This window comes from Esox lucius, chromosome 19 (assembly GCF_011004845.1).
Source record: "Esox lucius isolate fEsoLuc1 chromosome 19, fEsoLuc1.pri, whole genome shotgun sequence".
Lineage (NCBI taxonomy): Eukaryota > Metazoa > Chordata > Actinopteri > Esociformes > Esocidae > Esox > Esox lucius.
In genome coordinates this window covers 26,895,720-26,920,430 of record NC_047587.1, presented here as the reverse complement: position 1 = coordinate 26,920,430, position 24,711 = coordinate 26,895,720, and positions in this window count along the sequence as shown.

Below are 24,711 nucleotides of genomic sequence, written 5' to 3'. Positions count from 1 at the left end.
CACTGGGCAATACGGACTTTCAGCTCCCTCCAAAGACTTTCTATTGGGTTCAGGCCTGGAGACTGGCTAGGCCACACCAGGACCTTGAGATGCTTCTTACGGAGCTACTCCTTTGTTGCCCTGGCTGTGTGTTTCGGGTTGTTGTCATGCTGGAAGACCCAGCCACGACCCATCTTCAGTGCTCTTACTGAGGGAAGGAGGTTGTTGGCCAAGATCTCGCAATACATGGCCTCATCCATCCTCCCCTCAATACGGTGCAGTTGTCCTGTCCCCTTGATGATGTTTCCACCTCCATGCTTCATGGTTGGGATGGTGTTCTTGGGGTTTTACTCATCCTTCTTCTTATTCCAAACACGGCGAGTGGAGTTTAGACCAAAAAACTCTATTTGTGTCACATCAGACCACATGACCTTCCCCCATTTCTCTTCTGGATCATCCAGGTGGTCATTAGCAAACTTCAGATGGGCCTGGACATGCGTTGGGTTGAGCAGGGGGACCTTGCGTGCACTACAGGATTTTAATCCATGACGGCGTAGTGTGTTACTAATGGTTTTCTTTGAGACTGTGGTCCCAGCTCTCTTCAGGTCATTGACCAGTTCCTGCTGTGTAATTCTGGGCTGATCCCTCACCTACCTCATGATCATTGATGCCCCACTAGGTGAGATCTTGCATGGATCCCCAGACCGAGGGTGATTGACCGTCATCTTGAACTTCTTCCATTTTCTAATAATTGCGCCAACAGTTGTTGCCTTCTCACCAAGCTGCTTGCCTATTGTCCTGTAGCCCATCCCAGCCTTGTGCAGGTCTACAATTTTATCCCTGTTGTTGTTATACAGCTCTCTGGTCTTGGCCATTATGGAGAGGTTGGAGTCTGTTTGATTGAGTGTGTGGACAGGTATCTTTCATACAGGTAAAGAGTTCAAACAGGTGCAGTTAATACAGGTAATGACTGGAGAACAGGAGGGCTTCTTAAAGAAAAACTAACAGGTCTGTGAGAGACGGAATTCTTACTGGTTGGTAGGTGATCAAATACTTGTCATGCAATAAAATGCAAAATAATTATTTAAAAATAATACAATGTAATTTTCTGGATTTTTTTTCTGTCCCTCACAGTTGAAGAGTACCTATGATAAAAATTACAGACCTCTACATGCTTTGTAAGTAGGAAAACCTGCAAAATCGGAAGTGTATCAAATACTTGTTCTCCCAACTGTATATCCATGGTGAGTATGGAAGGGAAAAGGTAACGCAACACATCGACTGTAACATCTACTGTAACTCGCCTCCCTGAAGTCCTTCTGCTTGGGAAAGCAGTCAAATCTCCTTACTCCTCTTTCCAAATGTGATGAATGAAGCCTGGAATTATTGTGACGGTCTGAGGAATTGCTTTTCCAAGATAATGTTTCACTGTTTTTGCACCATGGCAATTTATCAAGAGAATAGGAGTGGGAAAGGCATATCATTACTGACAGCTCTTTATCAAGTTACAAAATTCTGGATTTCAAATTCAGTAAATGAGCGGAAATAGAAATTTAAATAATTATGAATGATATATGTCGTTTTGGTGGATCGGATTGCTAAAAAGAACATCATATTGTGAGACATTCTGAAATTGTATTTCAAATCATTATTAATAATAATTTTTTGTTATTCAAATGTTTGGACTTTGGTTGAAGTGCATACATAAGTCTATAGTTTAGAAAATGAAATTCGTCATGCAAATTGTATTGAATTACAAACCAGTAAACAATTAATATACAGCTCCGGAAACAATTAAGAGGCCACTGCACCTTTTTCTTTCCTTTCCAAAAAAGTTGAAAAGGAAAGTTTTGGCCCTCAGTTGAAGTTGAAATTGGCCCTCAGACACTGTCCAAAGTTCACACCTGTAAGCACAGATTCTCTCTTTTCAGAACCCAAACTGAAATGATTTGACTCAAACTACTTATGCCTGTTCTAAATTGTTTAGAATAATTTGTTTAATCACCTGGAACCACAACAACACAGAAAGGGACAAGGGATAAGGACCCTGATTTGGTTATTTAAACTGTACTATGAGATCAAACCAACAGACTACCTTTAGAGGCTACAGCCGTCTGGAACTGCTGTGCCAAATCAAATAGTATTTGTGACATGCTTCATAAACAACAGGTGTAGACTGATCTTAAATGCGTACTTACGGGCCCTTTTCCAACAATGGAATGTCACTATGTCTTAGAGGAATATCTCAAATCAAACAATTCATTTGGAACAGAACCAAATATCTCATTTAGGTGACTCAATGGTGGGTATGTGGCTGGGGTTTGTCATCTCCCGTGTTATTCTTCTCTTCTCACCACTAGGTGGGGATGATGTCTCTGTACTCCACTCCAGACCCTGTTCTTCAGCACTCACATCAGTAATATTCAGTTCAAAATGACAGATTATTTTTTTAACTAAGTAATCGACGTGAATCACTATTATGCATAATAAGGTCACCTAGTTTAAGGCTGCTGGGGAAGTTGGATTTGGAAATCTTTAATCACAAATGTTTTACACTTGTCAGATTCCCAATGATCTGAAGAATCTTACTATACAAAAATAAATGTAAGGGAAAATCAGTTTACATCCATTTTATTTTATTTTCTAAACAATTACAGTAAACATTAGTACTTTCCTATGAATCATAAAACACTGTTTTAAATGTATGTCATTATTATGCACAGCTGTTAATAAAAGGTAAATACTGTACGCCTTTACTGGTGCAAAGTATCTTCAGTAAGTGAATACTTATGCTGCAGTCCAACAGAAGGGCCTAGTTTACTCGGTCTTTAGTAACACAAATCAATACTTTTTTAAATCATTTAGACAAACAAAAAAGGCAAACAAATTAGTGCTTTAAAACATATTTTAAACAAACTGAACTGATTGAGTTTGGTCAGTTTGGCATGTCCAACATAAGTATCCACAGCCTTTTGTCCTTGGTAGAGAAGATGTGACATACTACATGAGATGGAGCAGCCAGAGTGAGAGACAGTTGCAGAAGAACAGACATTACATGCTATGTTATAACTTGCAACTTCTTTACCGTATTTCCTTCTTTCCTTGGACAATGCAAATATTTCTTTAAGCCAACCTACAACCCTGTTTCCAAAAATGTTGGGTCGCTGTGTAAAATGTAAATGAAAACAGAATGCAGTGATGTGCAAATCGTTTAAACCCTATATTCAATAGAAAATGGTAGAAAGACAACATATCAAATGTTGAAACTGAGATATTTTATTGTTTCTTGAGAAGTATACTGTATGCCCAATTTAAAGTTGATGCCAGAAACAATTTTCAAAAAACTAAACCTGTTGGAATATCACACAATGAATTGGGTCAATTGGCAACAGGTCAGTAACATGATTGGGTATTAATAGATTATTCCATAAAGGATGGGTCTGTCAGAAGTGAAGATGGGGAGGGGTTCACCACTCTGAAAGACTGCGCGGTCAAATAGTGCAACAATTTAAGAATAATGTTGATAAGAGTTTGGGGATCTCATCATCTACGGTACATAATATAATTAAAAGATTCAGAGAACCTGGAGAAATCTCTGTAAAAGGTACGGGGGCCGAAAACCAGTATTGGATGGCCGTGATCTTCATGCCCTCACACGGCACTGCATTAAAACAGACAATATTCTGTAGTGGAAATAACTGCATGGGCTTAGGAACACTTCTGAAAACCATTGTCAGTGAACACAATTTGTCGCTCCATCCACAAATGCAAGATAAATCTCTACCATGGAAAAAAGAAACCATACATAAATAAGATCCAGACCTGCCACCACCTTCTCTGGGCCTAAGATCATTTAAGATGCATTCAGGCAAAGTGGAAATCTGTCCTGTGATCTGACAAATTAAAATCTGAAATATTTTCTGGATGTCGTGTCCTCTGGGAAAAAAATCAGGCTTGATATCAGCCCACAATCCAAAAGCCAGCATCCATGATGGTATGGGGGTGCTTTAGTGTACATGGCATGGGTGACTTGCACATCTGTGAAGGCACCATAATGCTGAACAATATATACTGGTTTTTGAGCAACATATGCTGCCATCCAGACAACGTCTTTTTCAGGGAAGGCCTTGCATATTTCAACAAGTGAATGCCAAACCACAATCTGCATAATCTGCATCTACATCAAATTCAAAAAGCACATGTATTTTTTCAAAAACAATAGAATTTCTCAGTTTCAACATTTTAAATGTTGTCTTTATACTACTTTGAATTAAATAAGGGATAAATTATTTGCACTTTCTGCCTTGTGATTATATTTGCATTTTACGCAGCTTCCCAACTTTTTTGGAAACAGGGTTGTAAATGAGGGGTGTGTGTAATCTGGGTGGTGCTATCAGACTATTATGTGGCAGCAGCAGGCACAACAAGAAGTTAATACTGAGATGGAGGTGGGGTCACAAACACAATTTCCCACCAGAGATCCCCCTGTACATGATTAAGACAGATCCATCTGTACATGGTTGAGACAGATCCACTTGTACATGGTTAAGAGAGATCAACCTGTACATGGTTAAAACAGATCAATTTATAAATGGTTAAGAGAGATCAACCTGTACATGGTTAAGAGAGATCAACCTGTACATGGTTAAGATAGATCCACCTGTACATGGTTAAGAGAGATCCACCTGTACATGGTTAAGAGAGAACAACCTGTACATGGTTAAGAGAGATCCACCTGTGCATGGTTAAGAGAGATCCACCTGTACATGGTTAAGAGAGATCCACCTGTACATGGTTAAGAGAGATCAGACTGTACTTGGTTAGGGGAGATCCACCTGTACATGGTTAAGAGAGATCAGACTGTACTTGGTTAGGAGAGATCCACCTGTACATGGTTAAGAGAGATCAGCCTGTACATGGTTAAGAGAGATCAACCTGTACATGGTTAAGACAGATCCATCTGTACATGGTTAAGAGAGATCAACCGTTACATGGTTAAGAGAGATCAACCTTTACATGATTAAGAGAGATCAACATGTACATGGTTAAGAGAGATCCACTTGTACATGGTTAAGATAGATCCACCTGTACATGGTTAAGAGAGATCAACCAGTACATGGTTAAGAGAGATCAACCTGTACATGGTTAAGAGAGATCCACCTGTACATGGTTATGAGAGATCCACCTGTACATGGTTAAGATAGATCCACCTGTACATGGTTAAGAGAGATCAACCTGTACATGGTTAAGATAGATCCACCTGTACATGGTTAAGAGAGATCCACCTGTACATGGTTAAGAGAGATCAACCTGTACATGGTTAAGAGAGATCAACCTGTACATGGTTAAGAGAGATCAACCTGTACATGGTTAAGATAGATCCACCTGTACATGGTTAAGAGAGATCCACCTGTACATGTTTATGAGAGATCAACCTGTACATGGTTAAGATAGATCCACCTGTACATGGTTAAGATAGATCCACCTGTACATGTTTATGAGGGATCCACCTGTACATGTTTATGAGAGATCAACCTGTACATGGTTAAGAGAGATCAGACTGTACTTGGTTAGGAGAGATCCACCTGTACATGGTTAAGAGAGATCAGCCTGTACATGGTTAAGAGAGATCAACCTGTACATGGTTAAGACAGATCCATCTGTACATGGTTAAGAGAGATCAACCGTTACATGGTTAAGAGAGATCAACCTTTACATGATTAAGAGAGATCAACATGTACATGGTTAAGAGAGATCCACTTGTACATGGTTAAGATAGATCCACCTGTACATGGTTAAGAGAGATCAACCAGTACATGGTTAAGAGAGATCAACCTGTACATGGTTAAGAGAGATCCACCTGTACATGGTTATGAGAGATCCACCTGTACATGGTTAAGATAGATCCACCTGTACATGGTTAAGAGAGATCAACCTGTACATGGTTAAGATAGATCCACCTGTACATGGTTAAGAGAGATCCACCTGTACATGGTTAAGAGAGATCAACCTGTACATGGTTAAGAGAGATCAACCTGTACATGGTTAAGAGAGATCAACCTGTACATGGTTAAGATAGATCCACCTGTACATGGTTAAGAGAGATCCACCTGTACATGTTTATGAGAGATCAACCTGTACATGGTTAAGATAGATCCACCTGTACATGGTTAAGATAGATCCACCTGTACATGTTTATGAGGGATCCACCTGTACATGTTTATGAGAGATCAACCTGTACATGGTTAAGAGAGATCCACCTGTACATGGTTAAGATAGATCCACCTGTACATGGTTAAGAGAGATCCACCTGTACATGGTTAAGACAGATCCATCTGTACATGGTTAAGAGAGATCAACCGTTACATGGTTAAGAGAGATCAACCTTTACATGATTAAGAGAGATCAACCTTTACATGATTAAGAGAGATCAACATGTACATGGTTAAGAGAGATCCACTTGTACATGGTTAAGAGAGATCAACCTGTACATGGTTAAGAGAGATCCACCTGTACATGGTTATGAGAGATCCACCTGTACATGGCTAAGAGAGATCAACATTTACATGGTTAAGAGAGATCAATGTGTACATGGTTAAGAGAGATCAACCTGTACATGGTTAAGAGAGATCAACCTGTACATGGTTAAGAGAGATCCACCTGTACATGTTTATGAGAGATCCACCTGTACATGGTTAAGAGAGATCAACCGTTACATGGTTAAGAGAGATCAACCTGTACATGGTTAAGAGAGATCCACCTGTACATGGTTATGAGAGATCCACCTGTACATGGCTAAGAGAGATCCACCTGTACATGGCTAAGAGAGATCCACATGTACATGGTTAAGAGAGATCAGCCTGTACTTGGTTAAGAGAGATCAGCCTATACTTGGTTAAGAGATATCCACCTGTACATGGTTAAGAGAGACCAGCCTGTACATGGTTGAGAGAGATCAACCTGTACATGGTTAAGAGAGATCAACCTGTACATGATTAAGAGAGATCAACATGTACATGGTCAGCACATCGACTAATCTGAGGCACCTTCTCTGGCTATTCAGGTTATGGTGCCTCTCACCTGTGAGGCTTTTTATTGGCCAAGAATAGCAGCTGATTATTCTGTGTTTACAAAGACCCTACTTGAAACAAATGCCGTTCCTGTTCCTCTACACGTGTATGTGAATTTGTTAAGACATTGCATAATACTAATTTGAGCTCACAAACTCTAGTCTGAAGAAAAAACGTTCAACCAATTTCTGTGACGGAGGTAGGTAATGAAAGCACACTAGTCTTCCTTATGAAACGATGCGTCTGCTATTATGGACTAAAATTTACAGCCATTGATTCAGGACTGGAGCGTTCAAACAGATGGCTTCATATAGCTACAGAACATTACTTGGCAGTGTTATAGTCTGACATAAATTACTGATTACTATAACCCATTGTTTTTGGTACTGATAAACTGCACCCAGTGTTTACGTATATTGATTTTATTAACAGCCTGCCGGTAAAACATGAGTTCGGTGATATGATCAATACGTCTGTCTCTCCTATCCTCCCCCACTGACAATCACGTTTTTTCCAGTTCAGTAATTTATTTTATGATTTTATTCTGTTTTTAGTTTGTTGCTTGCTGTTTCATTTGGTAGGTGCTACTCCAGTCTGGCTTGCTGTTGGGAAACCATGTTTGGTTATGACCACATGTGGTTATTATGAGGTCAACAACATGTTGTCCTGCTTCAAACCCCGGGCCACTCATCTCAAGCTTTCCTGTCGAGCATCAGACAGACGATGCTGTCAGGTTCCCACGGTAGCTTCCTTTCCGCTTTGTCAAGACAAGAGGCCCTGCCAGTTGCTTTTTCAGAAATGGTGACACTTTCTTGGATTGCGAAAACAGCAGCCTTGCTTGTCTCAACAGCATATAACAAATGACTGTGTTCAAAACAGGAAGGATAACGTGTGGTGAGGACCACTATGGGTGAAGGAAGATAAACTCTCCTCATGTTCATGGCAGTGGAACAGATGGAAACCTCAACCTTGATGATGTGATGACAGACTTTACTACATTGCAACCACTTTCAGACCTACCCTCATTTCTCACACTAGCTGTCTCTATGTAATACTGTGTACACAGTCCAGTATGTTTCCTTACACCCCATGTCCTTTTCTAACCATCTCGTTCCACCACCAGTTCGACAGGTAGTGGAGTTTGTAAAGCAATGCGAAAGAGATTCTGAGATTCTATAGATTGTTTTTGTTTGGGGAGGTTGCAAAATTGGGCATTTTCCTTACACATGGGTGAAACATATTTCAGTTGTTGAAAAAATTATTATTAGAGAGAAAATAAATAGGACTTATCAACAATCTAAGCCAACCAAGGCTGTTTTGCCCCAATGTTGTTTTGCTTATCAATGAACACTGTTGAATGTCATTCCCCTACATACACAATGTACACAATGTTAGGGTGAAATACACTGAAAGCATTATATTGATGTAATGCTTGCTTCCTCATCAACAACAGCAATCCAGTGTTCAGCCATTTCTTTTGCTTGGTTAGCCAGTTCAGGCTTAGTTCCATTGTGTTGAGAGCCACCACTCATTCTCAGATGTCGATTTAAACTGTATTCTTATTTTGTCAAATGTTAAGAGGACTAACCCTTTCCTCAACAATAAAACCCCTGAGAAAGTGACCGTCCCTGGGCACCATGAATCATTTTATGCCTATACCTTTATTTAAATTGGTATGTAGCTGTTGCAAAGGGTCATGCCACTTCTACAGGATTCCAATTGCTCCCAATTACCCCCAGGCCTCCTCCCTACCGCCACAAATGTTTCCTCTTCTTAATCACATTTCTCCATTCACCCCTTTCATTCCCTATATAAGATTCATGCTCCTTCCAAGCAAACAGTTTAATTCTGAGGAAGTAATTTCATAGGGTGGCCCTATTGCTTTCTTTCTTGTGTGTGCGTGTGTGTACTTGAATTTCAATAACAAAGAGTTCTGTTATACATTTTACATTATCTGAGGACATTTTGGGAAAGCAAAGACCATTTGGCCACTTCAATGTAGACGCGCTAGCATACCTTGCTTGGGCGGAGCTCCAAAAGGTTCTCATTAAAAACAGTAACGGCTGCAAGGGATTCGACTCAAGTCAAAGTGGCATCATACTCTTTCTCTGGACTTTCCACATGATAGTTAGGCTAACAACCAAACTATTACAGCAGCTGTCTAGCTGGCAACACCAGCCGCGATCTAATTTTAAGGTGACTAATAAATCCAAATGATTTATTGCTCACTCATCAATATTAACATAACTTTCAAAGATTGATATATGCCCTTTAGCAAGGTTGGTTAGGTAAATGTTTAAATGTAATGCATTACAGTTGCAAATTACCTGTCTAAAATTGTAATCAGTAACAACTTTTGGATTACTCAAACTCAGTAACATAATCTGATTACTGGATTACTTTGATATTAAGAGACATATAACAATCAATATAATATGATATAATATAACAATCAACTTCAACTTTAGAGTTTACATAGCTGAGCAAATATATGGATTTGGTTATGTGCTGTGTTTGTGAAAAGTATTCAAACCTCTTGACTTCCTCCTCATTTTGTTGTATTTTGGACTTGGATAATTTATTAAATCATATCTGAAATCGGAAAATGATAAAATACCAGGTATAGCTTATTGTTTCGAGAAACGTGCGTAGGTAGTAGATTACTAAACCACTTTTTCTAAGGGTAGGCTAATATTAAAGTTGAAATATACAGTTTTTGGACACTTTTTTGGTCACTAATCTCATTTGTGTGATTATGCACGGCCACCTTCGCGCACATGCTAATCACGCACAATGCTTTGAAGAGACAAACTATGCACATTCATTTTTAATATAAAAGTAATCCAAGAAGTAATCATACATTTAGAATCTGTAATCTGATACAATATTTTTGCTTGTGACGTAACAGAATACAGTGACTGTTTTATTGTAATCCACTATATGTAACCTCCTCTGGAGGTTCATATACAGTGGGGAGAACAAGTATTTGATTCACTGCCGATTTTGCAGGTTTTCCCACTTACAAAGCATGTAGAAGTCTGTCATTTTTATCATAGGTACTCTTCAACTGTGAATGACGGAATCTAAAACAAAAATCCAGAAAATCACATTGTATGATTTTTAAGTAATTAATTAGCATTTTATTGCATGACATAAGTATTTGATACATCAGAAAAGCAGAACTTAATATTTGGTACAGAAACCTTTGTTTGCAATTATAGAGATCATACGTTTCCTGTAGTTCATGACCAGGTTTGCATACACTGCAGCAGGGATTTTGGCCCACTCCTCCATACAGACCTTCTCCAGATCCTTCAGGTTTCGGGGCTGTCGCTGGGCAATACGGACTTTCAGCCCCCTTCAAAGACTTTCTATTGGGTTCAGGTCTGGAGACTGGCTAAGTCACTCCAGGGCCTTGAGATGCTTCTTACCGAGCCTCTCCTTAGTTGCCCTGGCTGTGTGTTTCAGGTCGTTGTCATGCTGGAAGACCCTGCCACGACCCATCTTCAATGCTCTTACTGAGGGAAGGAGGTTGTTGGCAAAGATCTCGCGATACATGTCCCCATCCATCCTCCCCTCAATACGGTGCAGAAAAGCATCCCCAAAGAATGATGTTTCCACCTCCATGCTTCACAGTTGGGATGGTGTTCTTGGGGTTGTACTCATCCTTCTTCTTCCTCAAAACAAAGCTCTATTTCAGACCACCTGAACTTGTCCCATTCCTCCTCTGGATCATCCAGATGGTCATTGGCAAACTTCAGACGGGCCTGGACATGCGCTGGCTTGAGCAGGGGGACCTTGCGTGCCCTGCAGGATTTTAATCCATGACGGTGTAGTGTGTTACTAAGGGTTTTCTTTGAGACTGTGCTCTCTTCAGGTCATTGACCAGGTCCTGCTGTTTAGTTCTGGGCTGATCCCTCACCTTCCTTATGATCATTGATGCCCCACGAGGTGAGATCTGGCATGGAGCCCCAGACCGAGGGAGATTGACCATCATCTTGAACTTCTTCCATTTTCTAATAATTGCGCCAACAGTTGTTGCCTTCTCACCAAGCTGCTTGCCTATTGTCCTGTAGCCCATCCTTGCCTTGTGCAGGTCTACAATTTTATCCCTCATATCCTTACTCAGCTCTCTGGTCTTGGCCATTGTGGAGAGGTTGGAGTCTGTTTGATTGAGTGTGTGGACAGGTGTCTTTTATACAATTAACAAGTTCAAACAGGTGCAGTTAATAGAGGTGATGAGTGGAGAACAGGAGGGCTTCTTAAAGAAAAACGAACAGGTCTGTGAGAGCCGGAATTCTTACTGGTTGGTAGGTGATCAAATACTTATGTCATGCCATAAAATTCAAATTAATAATTTAAGAATCATACAATGTGATTTTCTGTATTTTTGTTTTAGATTCCGTCTCTCACAGTTGAAGTGTACCTATGATAGAAATGACAGACCTTTACATGCTTTGTAAGTAGGAAAACCTGCAAAATCGGCAGTGTATCAAATATTTGTTCTCCCCACTGTAGGAGCACAACAGTTCACTGTTAATGTGCCAATGTAAATAATGCTTGAGATTCCGTAAATTACTCCAATTCAGTCCTGTTATCCTTTGAGAAAAAAAGGCTACATTGGTGTCCTGGATTAAGAATTCCATACCACACAGCTATTAGCGTTTGTCTCCTTGGCAGAGACATTGGCTCATTGCTGATGCTCTGCACTGAAGCCGTACTGTCACTGGTGGGTTGGAATGACAGAAGGCCAGCACTGCTTTACTATCACAAGATAGTGTTGTAACGTCTGCAGAGATAAGGTTGGTTCCCATTGACCCTATTACAGTCACAGACTTGCTCCATCACTACAAGTATAGATTTAACATCTCTGGTGGCAGTTTCTGCCTCAGAGAGCATGAGGCACAGGGAAATATCTGGAGATAACCATCAGAGCATGGCTAGTGACTCACTGCTTCACACTGGGGTGCACCCACATAGACTTAGATAACACAAGACATATAAGAGGCACATGGCAGTAGAGTGCACACATGGACAAGGACAGACCTACATGGACGTATATATATATATACGTATACACACACAAACACATATCAGGAAAAATCAGCAGTCAATGATTGATTAGGTGTGAAAGATCTATGTTGTCCAGTTGTGTGGGGCTAAGTCCTACACTTTCATATGTCGAGTAATTCTCTTCATCACAGTGTCCCCTATCGTCTCACACTACATATACACGTTGAACTGGGTTTGTGTGGCAGAGATGCTCACCTAAAAGATCCAGTAGGACGGGAGGTGGGGGATATTTATAATCTGAATTGCCATTCTCCGAAGAGTGTCGGATCAATGGTTTAAATCAATGATTGAATAAGACCATCTATTGCGCTCTGCTTATCAGAAGCATTATTGTCAGAAAAGGGAGCAGAGAGAAGATTGCACTTCACTCACAATGTGTGTAACCTCTGAAAGACACGTGCAGAAAAGCATCAAACTACAAGCCCACAATGAATATAGGACAGGGACGTCGCTAGGCCTATTTTAGGGGGGCCATATATTTTTTCGTCAACCTTTCCATCACATCTAAACTTCTTACTAATTGTATAGAAATTGTATAGATTCATGTTCATTTGGCAGCATGTTCGGTTGAGTTTGATGCTTTGGAGGTAACTCGCTCATCTGAAGCGAGCTGTAAATAGTAACTAATGTTTCTAGTGGTCGGAGAAGTCAATCCTCTCAAGTTCGAAATGTAATAGCACTGGAAAGCAACGGTACGTTTTGCTAATCAATATAACCTTTCAGCTAGCCCACCAATCAATATAACCTTTCAGCTAGCCCACCACCATTTTTTATAGAAATGTATGGAGGTTAAAACAATTTTTGACGTCGTAAAAATGTAATGTATTGAAGTTGTCAAGACAGGTTGCAGTTCGTGAAATTCGATTTGCTTGACAGACTAGACGTCATGTAATATCAGTGATAAGTGGTCTTTTTTTCTTAACCGGAAGGAAAGAAAGCTAGCTATAACTTATAGTAGACACTTCAGAAAAGACTAAGATATGTCATTTGTAATTGGCTACAATATATATATATATATATATATATATATATATATATATATGTATATATAATGTAATTCAACAAAATAGTAAGGTTGGCAATAATTGGGGACAATAATCTATCTTATTATGATATATATTACACCCGTTGCTACTCTAAACATATGTGATGAAATTATGTTTTGGGAAGTATGCCCAGACCCCCCAAAATGAGGCTTAGCCCCCCCATCCATGAGTTTCTAGTGACGTCGCTGATATAGCACAATGCATTCATCTTAATTAGGACTGTCAACGCTAATGCGTGCGATAAAAAAAACTTAACACCGCACATACTTTTGACGCCTTTAACGCCTTTTAGTTTTTTGAGGCTCGGTGCCTTACAGTAAGAGCTTGACTTTAGCGGGAGCTGACAGGATCGCACTACTATCCCGCATTTATTGTATACCAGTAGCTTTATTTGCGGCTGTGTCACGGCTGGGTGTAGTGGAGTGTGTCAAGAACTTGGAGCCAAACGCAGGGAGGCGATAAACAAAACTGTATTCTCAAAAATATAATAATACAACAAAGGCACGCTATACACGGCGACAAAACGCTCAAACGAACGTGCCTCTCTCCACAATATAAAGACATAGAACAATACCACACAAAGACACCCAGAAACACAGGAACTAATATAGGCAACCTAATGAGGGAATGGACACCAGGTGTGTGCAATAACAAGACAGGACAGTGCCGTGGGAGGAGGAGCGGCGTGGCTAGAGGACCGGCGACGACGCGCGCCGAATACCACGTCGGGGGGGATGGCGCGCGTCCTCCACGCGCGTCCTCGTTACAGTACCCCCCCCTCGACGCGCGGCTCCCGCAGCGCGCCCCCGCCGGCCCCGAGGCCGACCCGGAGGACGCCGCGCAGGACGATCAGGGCGCCGACGATGGAAGTCAGTGAGGAGCTCAGGATCAAGAATGTCCACCGCCGGCACCCAGCAACGCTCCTCCGGGCCGTACCCCTCCCACTCCACCAGGTACTGCAGGCCCCTCCCCCGGCGCCTCGAGTCGAGGATGGAACGGACAGAGTACGCCGGGCCCCCCTCGATGTCCAGAGGGGGTGGAGGGACCTCCCGCACCTCAGACTGCTGGAGGGGACCAGCCACCACCGGCCTGAGGAGAGACACATGGAACGAGGCATTAATCCTGTAATCAGGGGGAAGTTGTAATTTATAAGTTACCTCGTTCACTCTCCCCAGGACTTTGAACGGCCCTACAAACCGCGGGCCCAGCTTCCGGCAGGGCAGGCGGAGAGGGAGGTTCCGGGTCGAGAGCCAGACCCGGTCGCCCACAGCGTAGACCGGGGTGTCGTTACGCCGGCGGTCAGCAGCGGACTTCTGGCGAACCCCGGCGCGCCGGATGTGTCGATGGGCCACGGACCAGGTGTCCTCGGCGCGCCGGAACCAGTCGTCCACCGCCGGAACCCCAGACTCGGGCTGGCTCTGCCAGGGTACCAAGACCGGCTGGTACCCCAGGACACACTGAAAGGGAGTCAAGGACGTGGAGGAGTGGCGGAGTGAATTCTGAGCATACTCTGCCCAGGGCAGGAACTCCGCCCACTCCCCCGGCCGGTCCTGGCAATAGGACCGCAGGAACCTCCCCAGGTCTTGGTTCACACGCTCCACCTGCCCATTGGCTTCGGGGTGGAACCCGGAGGTGAGGCTGACCGAGACCCCCAATCGGCCCATAAAGGCCTTCCAGACCCGGGACGTGAACTGAGGGCCCCGGTCAGAAACAATGTCCTCCGGCACCCCGTAGTGCCGGAAGACATGGGTGAATAGAGCCTCTGCGGTCTGCAGAGCCGTAGGGAGACCAGGGAGGGGAAGGAACCGGCAGGCCTTTGAAAACCGATCCACAACAACCAGGACCGTGGTATTGCCTAGTGAGGGGGGAAGATCGGTCAGAAAATCAATGGACAAGTGAGACCATGGTCGTTGTGGAACGGGCAAAGGATGTAACTTACCCGCCGGAAGGTGTCTAGGTGCCTTACACTGAGCGCACACCGAACAGGAGGACACGTACGCCCTCACATCCTTAGCCAGACCGGGCCACCAGTACTTATCGGTAAGGCAGCGCACAGTACGGTCTATGCCTGGGTGACCCGTGGAAGGGGACGTGTGGGCCCAGTAAATGAGACGGTCACGGACGTCCAGCGGGACGTACTGACGACCCGCAGGACACCCAGGAGGCCCAGGATCGCCACGCAACGCCCGCTGAATGTCCGCGTCCACGTCCCACACAACCGGCGCCACAATGCACGAGGCGGGCAGAATCGGTGTATCATCTACCCGCCTTTCACCCGCGTCGCACAACCGAGACAGCGCGTCTGCCTTGGCGTTTTTTGTACCCGGAACGTATGAAAGAGTGAAATCGAACCGGGCAAAAAACAACGCCCACCTGGCCTGGCGAGGGTTCAGTCTCCTCGCCGCCCGGATGTACTCCAGGTTACGGTGGTCGGTCCAGACTACAAACGGGTGTCTCGCTCCCTCGAGCCAATGTCTCCAAACAGTCAAGGCGTTAAACACAGCCAACAGCTCCCTGTCACCAACGCCATAGTTGCGCTCTGCCTCACTGAGCTTTCGCGAGTAAAAAGCACAGGGGCGACGCTTAGGAGGGGTACCTGATAGTTGGGACAACACAGCACCTATCCCAACCTCAGAGGCATCCACCTCCACTATGAACGGCAGTGACGGATCGGGGTGAGCCAGAACCGGGGCAGAGGTGAACATTCTCTTAAGGGTGCGAAATGCGACGTCTGCCTCGGTCGTCCAGGTGATCCGGCTCGGCCCACCCTTCAACAAGGAAGTAATAGGAGCTGCCACCTTGCCGAAGCCCCGTATAAACCTACGGTAGAAATTGGCAAACCCAATAAATCGCTGCACCGCCTTAACCGTGGTGGGAACGGGCCAATTACGCACGGCTGACACGCGATCGACCTCCATTTCCACCCCACCGGCGGAAATCCGAAACCCGAGGAAGGAGACGGCTCGCTGGAAAAACGCGCACTTCTCTGCTTTAGCGTACAGGCCATGCTCCAACAGCCGCTTCAGCACCCTGCGAACGAGAGACACATGCTCAGCACGCGTAGTGGAATACACGAGGATGTCGTCAATGTAAACCACGACTCCGCGCCCCAGCATGTCCCTAAACACGTCGTTCACAAAGGACTGAAACACTGCCGGGGCATTCATCAACCCATACGGCATCACCAGGTATTCGTAGTGACCCGTGGTGGTGCTGAAGGCGGTTTTCCACTCGTCTCCCTCTCGGATTCTCACCAAATTGTACGCACTCCGGAGGTCCAGTTTCGTGAAGAAGCGCGCCCCATGCATTGACTCAATATATTGGGAAATCAGGGGGATAGGATATGAGTACCGGATCGTCAGTTTGTTTAACGCCCTGTAGTCAATGCACGGACGCAAACCCCCATCCTTCTTCCTCACAAAAAAGAAACTCGAGGAGGCGGGCGAGGTGGAACGGCGGATCTGCCCCTGCCGCAGGGATTCGGCCACATAGGTCTCCATCGCTGCGGTTTCTGCCTGCGACAGGGGATACACATGACAATAAGGCGGCACAGCATCTCCCTTTAGGTCTATAGCACAATCCCCGGACCGATGTGGTGGCAAACGACTAGCCATGGTCTTCGAAAAGACCAGCGCTAAATCGGCATATTCCGGGGGAATGTGCACTGCGGAGACACTGTCTGGACTTTCCACCGAGGTCGCACCAACGGAAACACCTAGACACCTCTCCTGACACCCCTGAGACCACCCTGTCAACACTCTCTGCGACCAGGAAATAGTTGGGTTGTGTCCCGACAACCATGGAAGACCCAGCACCACAGGGAAAGCAGGAGAGTGAATAACATGAAACTCAATCTGTTCAGTATGGGCGTGCTGTACGGTCATCGTGATAGGGACTGTGACGTGCTCAACGAGACCAGTGCCTAGTGGTTTGCTGTCTAAGCCCGTAATAGACCTAGGTTGAGACAATGGCACCAGCGGAATGCGCAGTTTCCGTGCGTAACCGCTGTCCATAAAATTCCCAGCTGCGCCTGAGTCTACGAGCGCCTTACACTGAGAGTTAGTAGGGAAATCAGGGAAGGCCACCAAAAGTGTCATGTGCTTCGCAGAGAGCCCTGACAGTGTGTGTGGTCTACTCACCTGACTCGGTGTAGTGGTGTCAGGCTTCCTCCGCTCGACCCTCTCTCGCTGGAAACAGTGGGAGGCAGAGTGTCCCTTCCTCCCACAAAAGGAACACTCCCTAGACCGCACCGTCTCCCTTCGTGCGGCGCCTCCCACTTCCATGGGTTCAGGTCCGGCGACGGGGTGTACCGGAGGGGGCTGATCATTCCCGGTGCGTCCGCGGGTGGCTAGCAGATTGTCCAGCCGGATCGCCATGTCGACGAGCTGGTCGAAGGTCAACATGGCGTCCCGGCAAGCCAGCTCCCTACGGACGTCGGACCGTAAGTGGCACCGGAAATGATCAATAAGTGCCCTGTCGTTCCAGCCCGACCCCGCCGCCAGGGTCCTGAACTCCAGGGCGAAGGCCTGTACGCTCCTTGTCCCCTGCCTCAGGTGCACGAGACGCTCGCCGACCTCCCTGCCGTCGGGCGGGTGATCGAACACGGCCCGGAAGAGGCCGACGAACGCCCCGTAATGGGCCAACTCCGGCCCGTTAGTGGACCAAACGGAGTTGGCCCAGTCTAACGCCTTGCCCCTCAGGCAGGAGACAAGGGCCGAGACCTTCTCCCTATCCCCCGGGTGAGGGCTGAGGGAGGCGAAATATAGCTCCAACTGGAGCAAAAACCCAGAGCACTGGGCTGCGTCTCCGCTGAATCCCTGAGGAAGGCTCAGCTGAATGGTCCTTCTCTGCGACGGTGGAGACGATGGCAGGGGCACTTCGGCCGGGTTGAGTGTCGGTGGTGGTTGCTGCTCAGGTGGCAGCCTCGCCTCCAACCGCCGCATAGCCTGGACCATCTCGGTCATGGCCTCCCCCAGGGACGCAATCATGCTGCCATGGTGGTGGAGCAGGTCACTCCCCGCTGACTCCATGGTGGTGTGGTATTCTGTCACGGCTGGGTGTAGTGGAGTGTGTCAAGAACTTGGAGCCAAACGCAGGGAGGCGATAAACAAAACTGTATTCTCAAAAATATAATAATACAACAAAGGCACGCTATACACGGCGACAAAACGCTCAAACGAACGTGCCTCTCTCCACAATATAAAGACATAGAACAATACCACACAAAGACACCCAGAAACACAGGAACTAATATAGGCAACCTAATGAGGGAATGGACACCAGGTGTGTGCAATAACAAGACAGGACAGTGCCGTGGGAGGAGGAGCGGCGTGGCTAGAGGACCGGCGACGACGCGCGCCGAATACCACGTCGGGGGGGATGGCGCGCGTCCTCCACGCGCGTCCTCGTTACAGGCTGACTTGACCTGAGCACTTCACAGGCATTTTTTTTCATGCCGTGAATCGTGTTTCCTCGGCACTAGTTTAACAACAACTGCCTAAAAATGCATTAGTAAGCAACACATCCGTTTGTGAAATGGATATGAGGAAAGAATTAATATCACTTCTTGCGTCCACCCCAGCCACTACAAAAGGCCATCAAACGAGAATGCAAGCCATGGCTCTGTTGCATGAATTCACCTGCCAACAATTTGCTTGTAGCATGGTAAGTGGTCATTATTTAATGTTTTGGCTAATCTAAGATAAGTATTAATGTTTCCACCAAAGCATATTCTCATAGTGGAATTAGCAAACAGCTGTGCTCTGCATAAATTACAGATGTACCCTGATTTAATGTTTGTATATAACATCTCTAGCCACCATGACTACCGTATGTTATTGCCTATTCAAGTAGCCTACCTCATGCATTTGGTTGAATTTTGGAGAAATGTAAAATAAATACTTTATGAAGTATTTGGTTGTGACTAACATCTTTAAGGAATTCTAGTGTTAACAGGCACCCACCTAAACCCCATTCTAACCACACTTCAGACTAAACATCAAAGGACAATATCTTGACCATCTTAGGTGTGATTCAATGGGTAAAATGCCTGCACACCATGTAGATATCCAGATAAGAGGGGCTGATATGTTTTATACAGTAGCCTATCATAGCAGATATTGTCGTTTAACATTGTGCGTTAATCAAGAAAATGGCAACCTTCTATTTAGATTTACATGGGCTCCATTTATTGTGGTAAGTTATGGACTGATCTATATTAAACTAAATTAAGGGCTGTGACAACTTGTATTTATTTAATTCCAAGTCAAGCACTGTCCATAGTTACATGCAATAAAACAAAGTATGTATTTACCATTATGTACTGCTATTTAAACAGAAAAAAGTGTGTACCAAGGGCAAAATTGTGCTTTATCGCGATTAACTACAGAAGATTATGCCATTAATTTTGATTATTATTTTAATTGTTTGACAGCACTACTCTTAATACTTCAACACAACACTTTTATGCAGAAAAGTATGGAGATATGTTGTACAGTTAGTACTGCTTGATACTGGGCTATCCCCTGTCAACCTAAAACGGGCAAATCTCTCAGACTTGGGGTAAGGGCAAGAAAATAGGCACCAAGAGGCAGGAATCCGGTAGAAGCTTCAGAGGTGATGCTGTATATTCTTCGGTTGCAAAATATACCTTTCCCTCTCTCTCTTCCTCTGTCTCTCCAGCACCTCCCACTCCCCCTCAACCACCCACAGCAGATTTCTATCACATCAGCCCCACCACACATTAAAACAGCTCAGCAATTCATTTATTTTTCTATTACTGGTCCAAACATACCATGGCTGCATGCATTTATTGTGTTTATTCAAATGTCGTCCCTGAATTATGTCTGGCCGTAAAAAAAAAAAAAACATAATTTACTGCTAATCTTTTTCCATCCTGTCACGTCAAAGCCACTTGGATGCATGTAGCCTTTTATCTTGGCTTTAGGTTTGACATACTGTGCTGTAACATGCCCATCACTGGATAATAAAAAAAGAACTGCCACATGCATGTGCACACGTCTATTTTTTCTCTGATGTACTCACTCCCACTAAACGGACATCTTTAAAGCTCTAGTGACATCCACACATTGGTATGAGGTGACCATTGGATCACATCCCTCTGTGTGCATAGATTGAATTTGCAGACAGCTTAAATTGCCTGTGCCGCTTGATTGCCCAAATCCATTTGAAGCGTCAAAAGAGGAAACATTTCAGCAATAAAAAATGTAAATGAGGTATGTACTATGAAGCAGCGACTGTGTGTGAGTTACATCTGCTTCGCTGCGTCTCCGTGTGTATTTTAGCACGCTTGTCTTTCAAATTAAACCTGCGTCATTTTAAGTGTGATCTGTAATTAAAACAAATTATATAAATTCATTTTCAGCAACCGTGTGCTTGTGGATTGTAAGGAGAAGCTAAAGCTGATTATAGGACCAAGTATTCATGTGGAGAGAATAGTAGAGCTTGTCTCTGTCAGTGTAGTACTCAGGCAGGGCAACTGAATATATACATTTAACATACTGAATGCGACTGCATGTCCATACTAGTGTGACATTTGTTATGACATTTTGAATAACCTTTTTTTATGTAATAGTTGGACATTTACTAATATTACTGCATAAACATGATTGTCCAGGATTGTCCATTTTTGTCCATTAGTTGAGGGACTTCCAGTCAATGCATACATTAGGTAGGCTAGGTGAAACCACCACATCAGAAGTAGTAAGTACTTTACACTCTGCTCAGTGAATGGCATAAGTCCGAGCTGGAAAGAAGACAATACAACAAATAAACATAGCCGGTTTTAGTTCACAAAGGCAACACAGTGGGTCGGCTATAGTTATTTGAGGTACTCTTTGAAAAGATAGGATTTCAGATGCTTTCTCTGCTATCCTAACCTCAGGGGGAAGCTGGTGCCACCATTGAGGTGCAACGACAAAGATTATAGAACTGGGCAGATCGGGAGGTGCATACATTTAGGGGCAGTCCAGAGGTGGCAGAAGGAAAAGTATGGGTTGGGATGTAGGGATTGAAGATTGCCTGAAGGCAGGGATGGGCAGCTCCCCTTGCTGCTCCATGGCCAGACACAAGGTATTCGTCTTTCACTACATCCTAACCAGCCCTTATAATGGCCGCAACTTCTAGGACAAGTTAGGTTTTACAGTTTGTTTTTTGCTGTTATCATAGCAGCATGACAGCAAAGATGCAATGTTTTGTCAAACAAAGAGAACTGTCACTATGATCCGTGTGTATTCACCATATTTTTAAGATGTAGTCCAGAACTTTTTCTGTAAACTTCCAATTTTGAGCTGGATGTGTATTGTGTTGTTGTCAGGTCCTGTCTATAGGGATGCCCCTAACCATCTCTGTTTTGGTCTAGGAGTGTTAGTCAGGGCCTGACAGCGGGGATACCTTTTGGTATCTCTGCGTTTTGGTTTTGTTTGTCCCCAATTAGAGGCAGCAGTCTTGCGTTGCCTCTAATTAGGAAACCTATTTAAGGTCAATTATTTCACTTGGTGTGGATCATTGTCTTGTAGATATACACTCAGTTCTTGGTACTGTAGGTGTCATGCCTTTTGTTTTTGTTATTTGTGGAGATGAAATAAAGGAATGTCCTGCAGTCCTGTGCCTCATGTCCTGCCTCACCACCACTGTGGCAGTTGTTTATATGTGCATAATGTTTAAGGGGAACTTCATCACTTTAAGGGGGACCTGGGGTGGTGTGTATCAAGTCTGGGAGATTTCTAGGGCAGTGAAATTTGCTTCACACAAAGTTATCCAGTAGGAGCAAGGAATTTTACATAACGTGGATTGAAAGGTGAGATGTGAAAAATAAATGTTGTCATGTTTTGTTTCATTTCCATGGTATACTGATTGTGCCATAAGTACATTATATTTATAGTTGTGGTTATCCTTGACTGATAGAACCATTGGATGTCTTTAGGCGATGTTCTTATCAGCAGATTAATCTAAAAGATTCACTTCACTTCCTGCTCTGCCATAGTCCTTTTCTTTTCTCACCGCTGGTCCCATCACATGGGAAATCACATGGAAGTAAAAAAAGCTTGATGAAACCAGCTAACAGTGCCACATCCTAAACCTGCCAGTGATGGCCAGTTTACATTACCAATAAGGTCTGCCAGTCAGCTGTGCCTAGCAGGCACAGACAAGGCATGAATACTTACCCCAACTAAATATAATAATAAAAGATGTGGCTAGTAAGCATGCTGATAATATTAAAGTTGGTGTCATCGTAGATGGTAAAATAGGGGTAGAAAACATGAGAAGAATAAGGAACAGGGCTTGCCCTTCACTATAATCAGAGGGATAATGTCAACATAGAAATCTCTCATGGTCAAAGGTTGAGAAACGACTAAATGTGTCACGTCTTGTTTTTACAAGTTACTATATATTAACCTGTAAAAAAATAAAAATCCAAACCCATACAATTGGCCAGGAGCATGGAGTGAGAAGCGGTGTTAATGGACAAGGTGACAAAAAGGGTAGGAGGAGGAGAGGGGAGAGGAGGGGGTGTGGAAGGCTGAAGGCAGATTGAGCACAACAAGGTTGGCACGTTTTTTTAAAAGGTGAAGGACTATAAAAGTGAGGCATCAGTTGGATATGTGAGTTACTTGTATTACACCTCAGTAAAAGGTGAAGGACTATAAAAGTGAGGCATCAGTTGGATATGTGAGTTACTTGTATTACACCTCAGTAAAAGGTGAAGGACTATAAAAGTGAGGCATCAGTTGGATATGTGAGTTACTTGTATTACACCTCAGTAAAAGGTGAAGGACTATAAAAGTGAGGCATCAGTTGGATATGTGAGTTACTTGTATTACACCTCAGTAAAAGGTGAAGGACTATAAAAGTGAGGCATCAGTTGGATATGTGAGTTACTTGTATTACACCTCAGTAAAAGGTGAAGGACTATAAAAGTGAGGCATCAGTTGGATATGTGAGTTACTTGTATTACACCTCAGTAAAAGGTGAAGGACTATAAAAGTGAGGCATCAGTTGGATATGTGAGTTACTTGTATTACACCTCAGTAAAAGGTGAAGGACTATAAAAGTGAGGCATCAGTTGGATATGTGAGTTACTTGTATTACACCTCAGTAAAAGGTGAAGGACTATAAAAGTGAGGCATCAGTTGGATATGTGAGTTACTTGTATTACACCTCAGTAAAAGGTGAAGGACTATAAAAGTGAGGCATCAGTTGGATATGTGAGTTACTTGTATTACACCTCAGTAAAAGGTGAAGGACTATAAAAGTGAGGCATCAGTTGGATATGTGAGTTACTTGTATTACACCTCAGTAAAAGGTGAAGGACTATAAAAGTGAGGCATCAGTTGGATATGTGAGTTACTTGTATTACACCTCAGTAAAAGGTGAAGGACTATAAAAGTGAGGCATCAGTTGGATATGTGAGTTACTTGTATTACACCTCAGTAAAAGGTGAAGGACTATAAAAGTGAGGCATCAGTTGGATATGTGAGTTACTTGTATTACACCTCAGTAAAAGGTGAAGGACTATAAAAGTGAGGCATCAGTTGGATATGTGAGTTACTTGTATTACACCTCAGTAAAAGGTGAAGGACTATAAAAGTGAGGCATCAGTTGGATATGTGAGTTACTTGTATTACACCTCAGTAAAAGGTGAAGGACTATAAAAGTGAGGCATCAGTTGGATATGTGAGTTACTTGTATTACACCTCAGTAAAAGGTGAAGGACTATAAAAGTGAGGCATCAGTTGGATATGTGAGTTACTTGTATTACACCTCAGTAAAAGGTGAAGGACTATAAAAGTGAGGCATCAGTTGGATATGTGAGTTACTTGTATTACACCTCAGTAAAAGGTGAAGGACTATAAAAGTGAGGCATCAGTTGGATATGTGAGTTACTTGTATTACACCTCAGTAAAAGGTGAAGGACTATAAAAGTGAGGCATCAGTTGGATATGTGAGTTACTTGTATTACACCTCAGTAAAAGGTGAAGGACTATAAAAGTGAGGCATCAGTTGGATATGTGAGTTACTTGTATTACACCTCAGTAAAAGGTGAAGGACTATAAAAGTGAGGCATCAGTTGGATATGTGAGTTACTTGTATTACACCTCAGTAAAAGGTGAAGGACTATAAAAGTGAGGCATCAGTTGGATATGTGAGTTACTTGTATTACACCTCAGTAAAAGGTGAAGGACTATAAAAGTGAGGCATCAGTTGGATATGTGAGTTACTTGTATTACACCTCAGTAAAAGGTGAAGGACTATAAAAGTGAGGCATCAGTTGGATATGTGAGTTACTTGTATTACACCTCAGTAAAAGGTGAAGGACTATAAAAGTGAGGCATCAGTTGGATATGTGAGTTACTTGTATTACACCTCAGTAAAAGGTGAAGGACTATAAAAGTGAGGCATCAGTTGGATATGTGAGTTACTTGTATTACACCTCAGTAAAAGGTGAAGGACTATAAAAGTGAGGCATCAGTTGGATATGTGAGTTACTTGTATTACACCTCAGTAAAAGGTGAAGGACTATA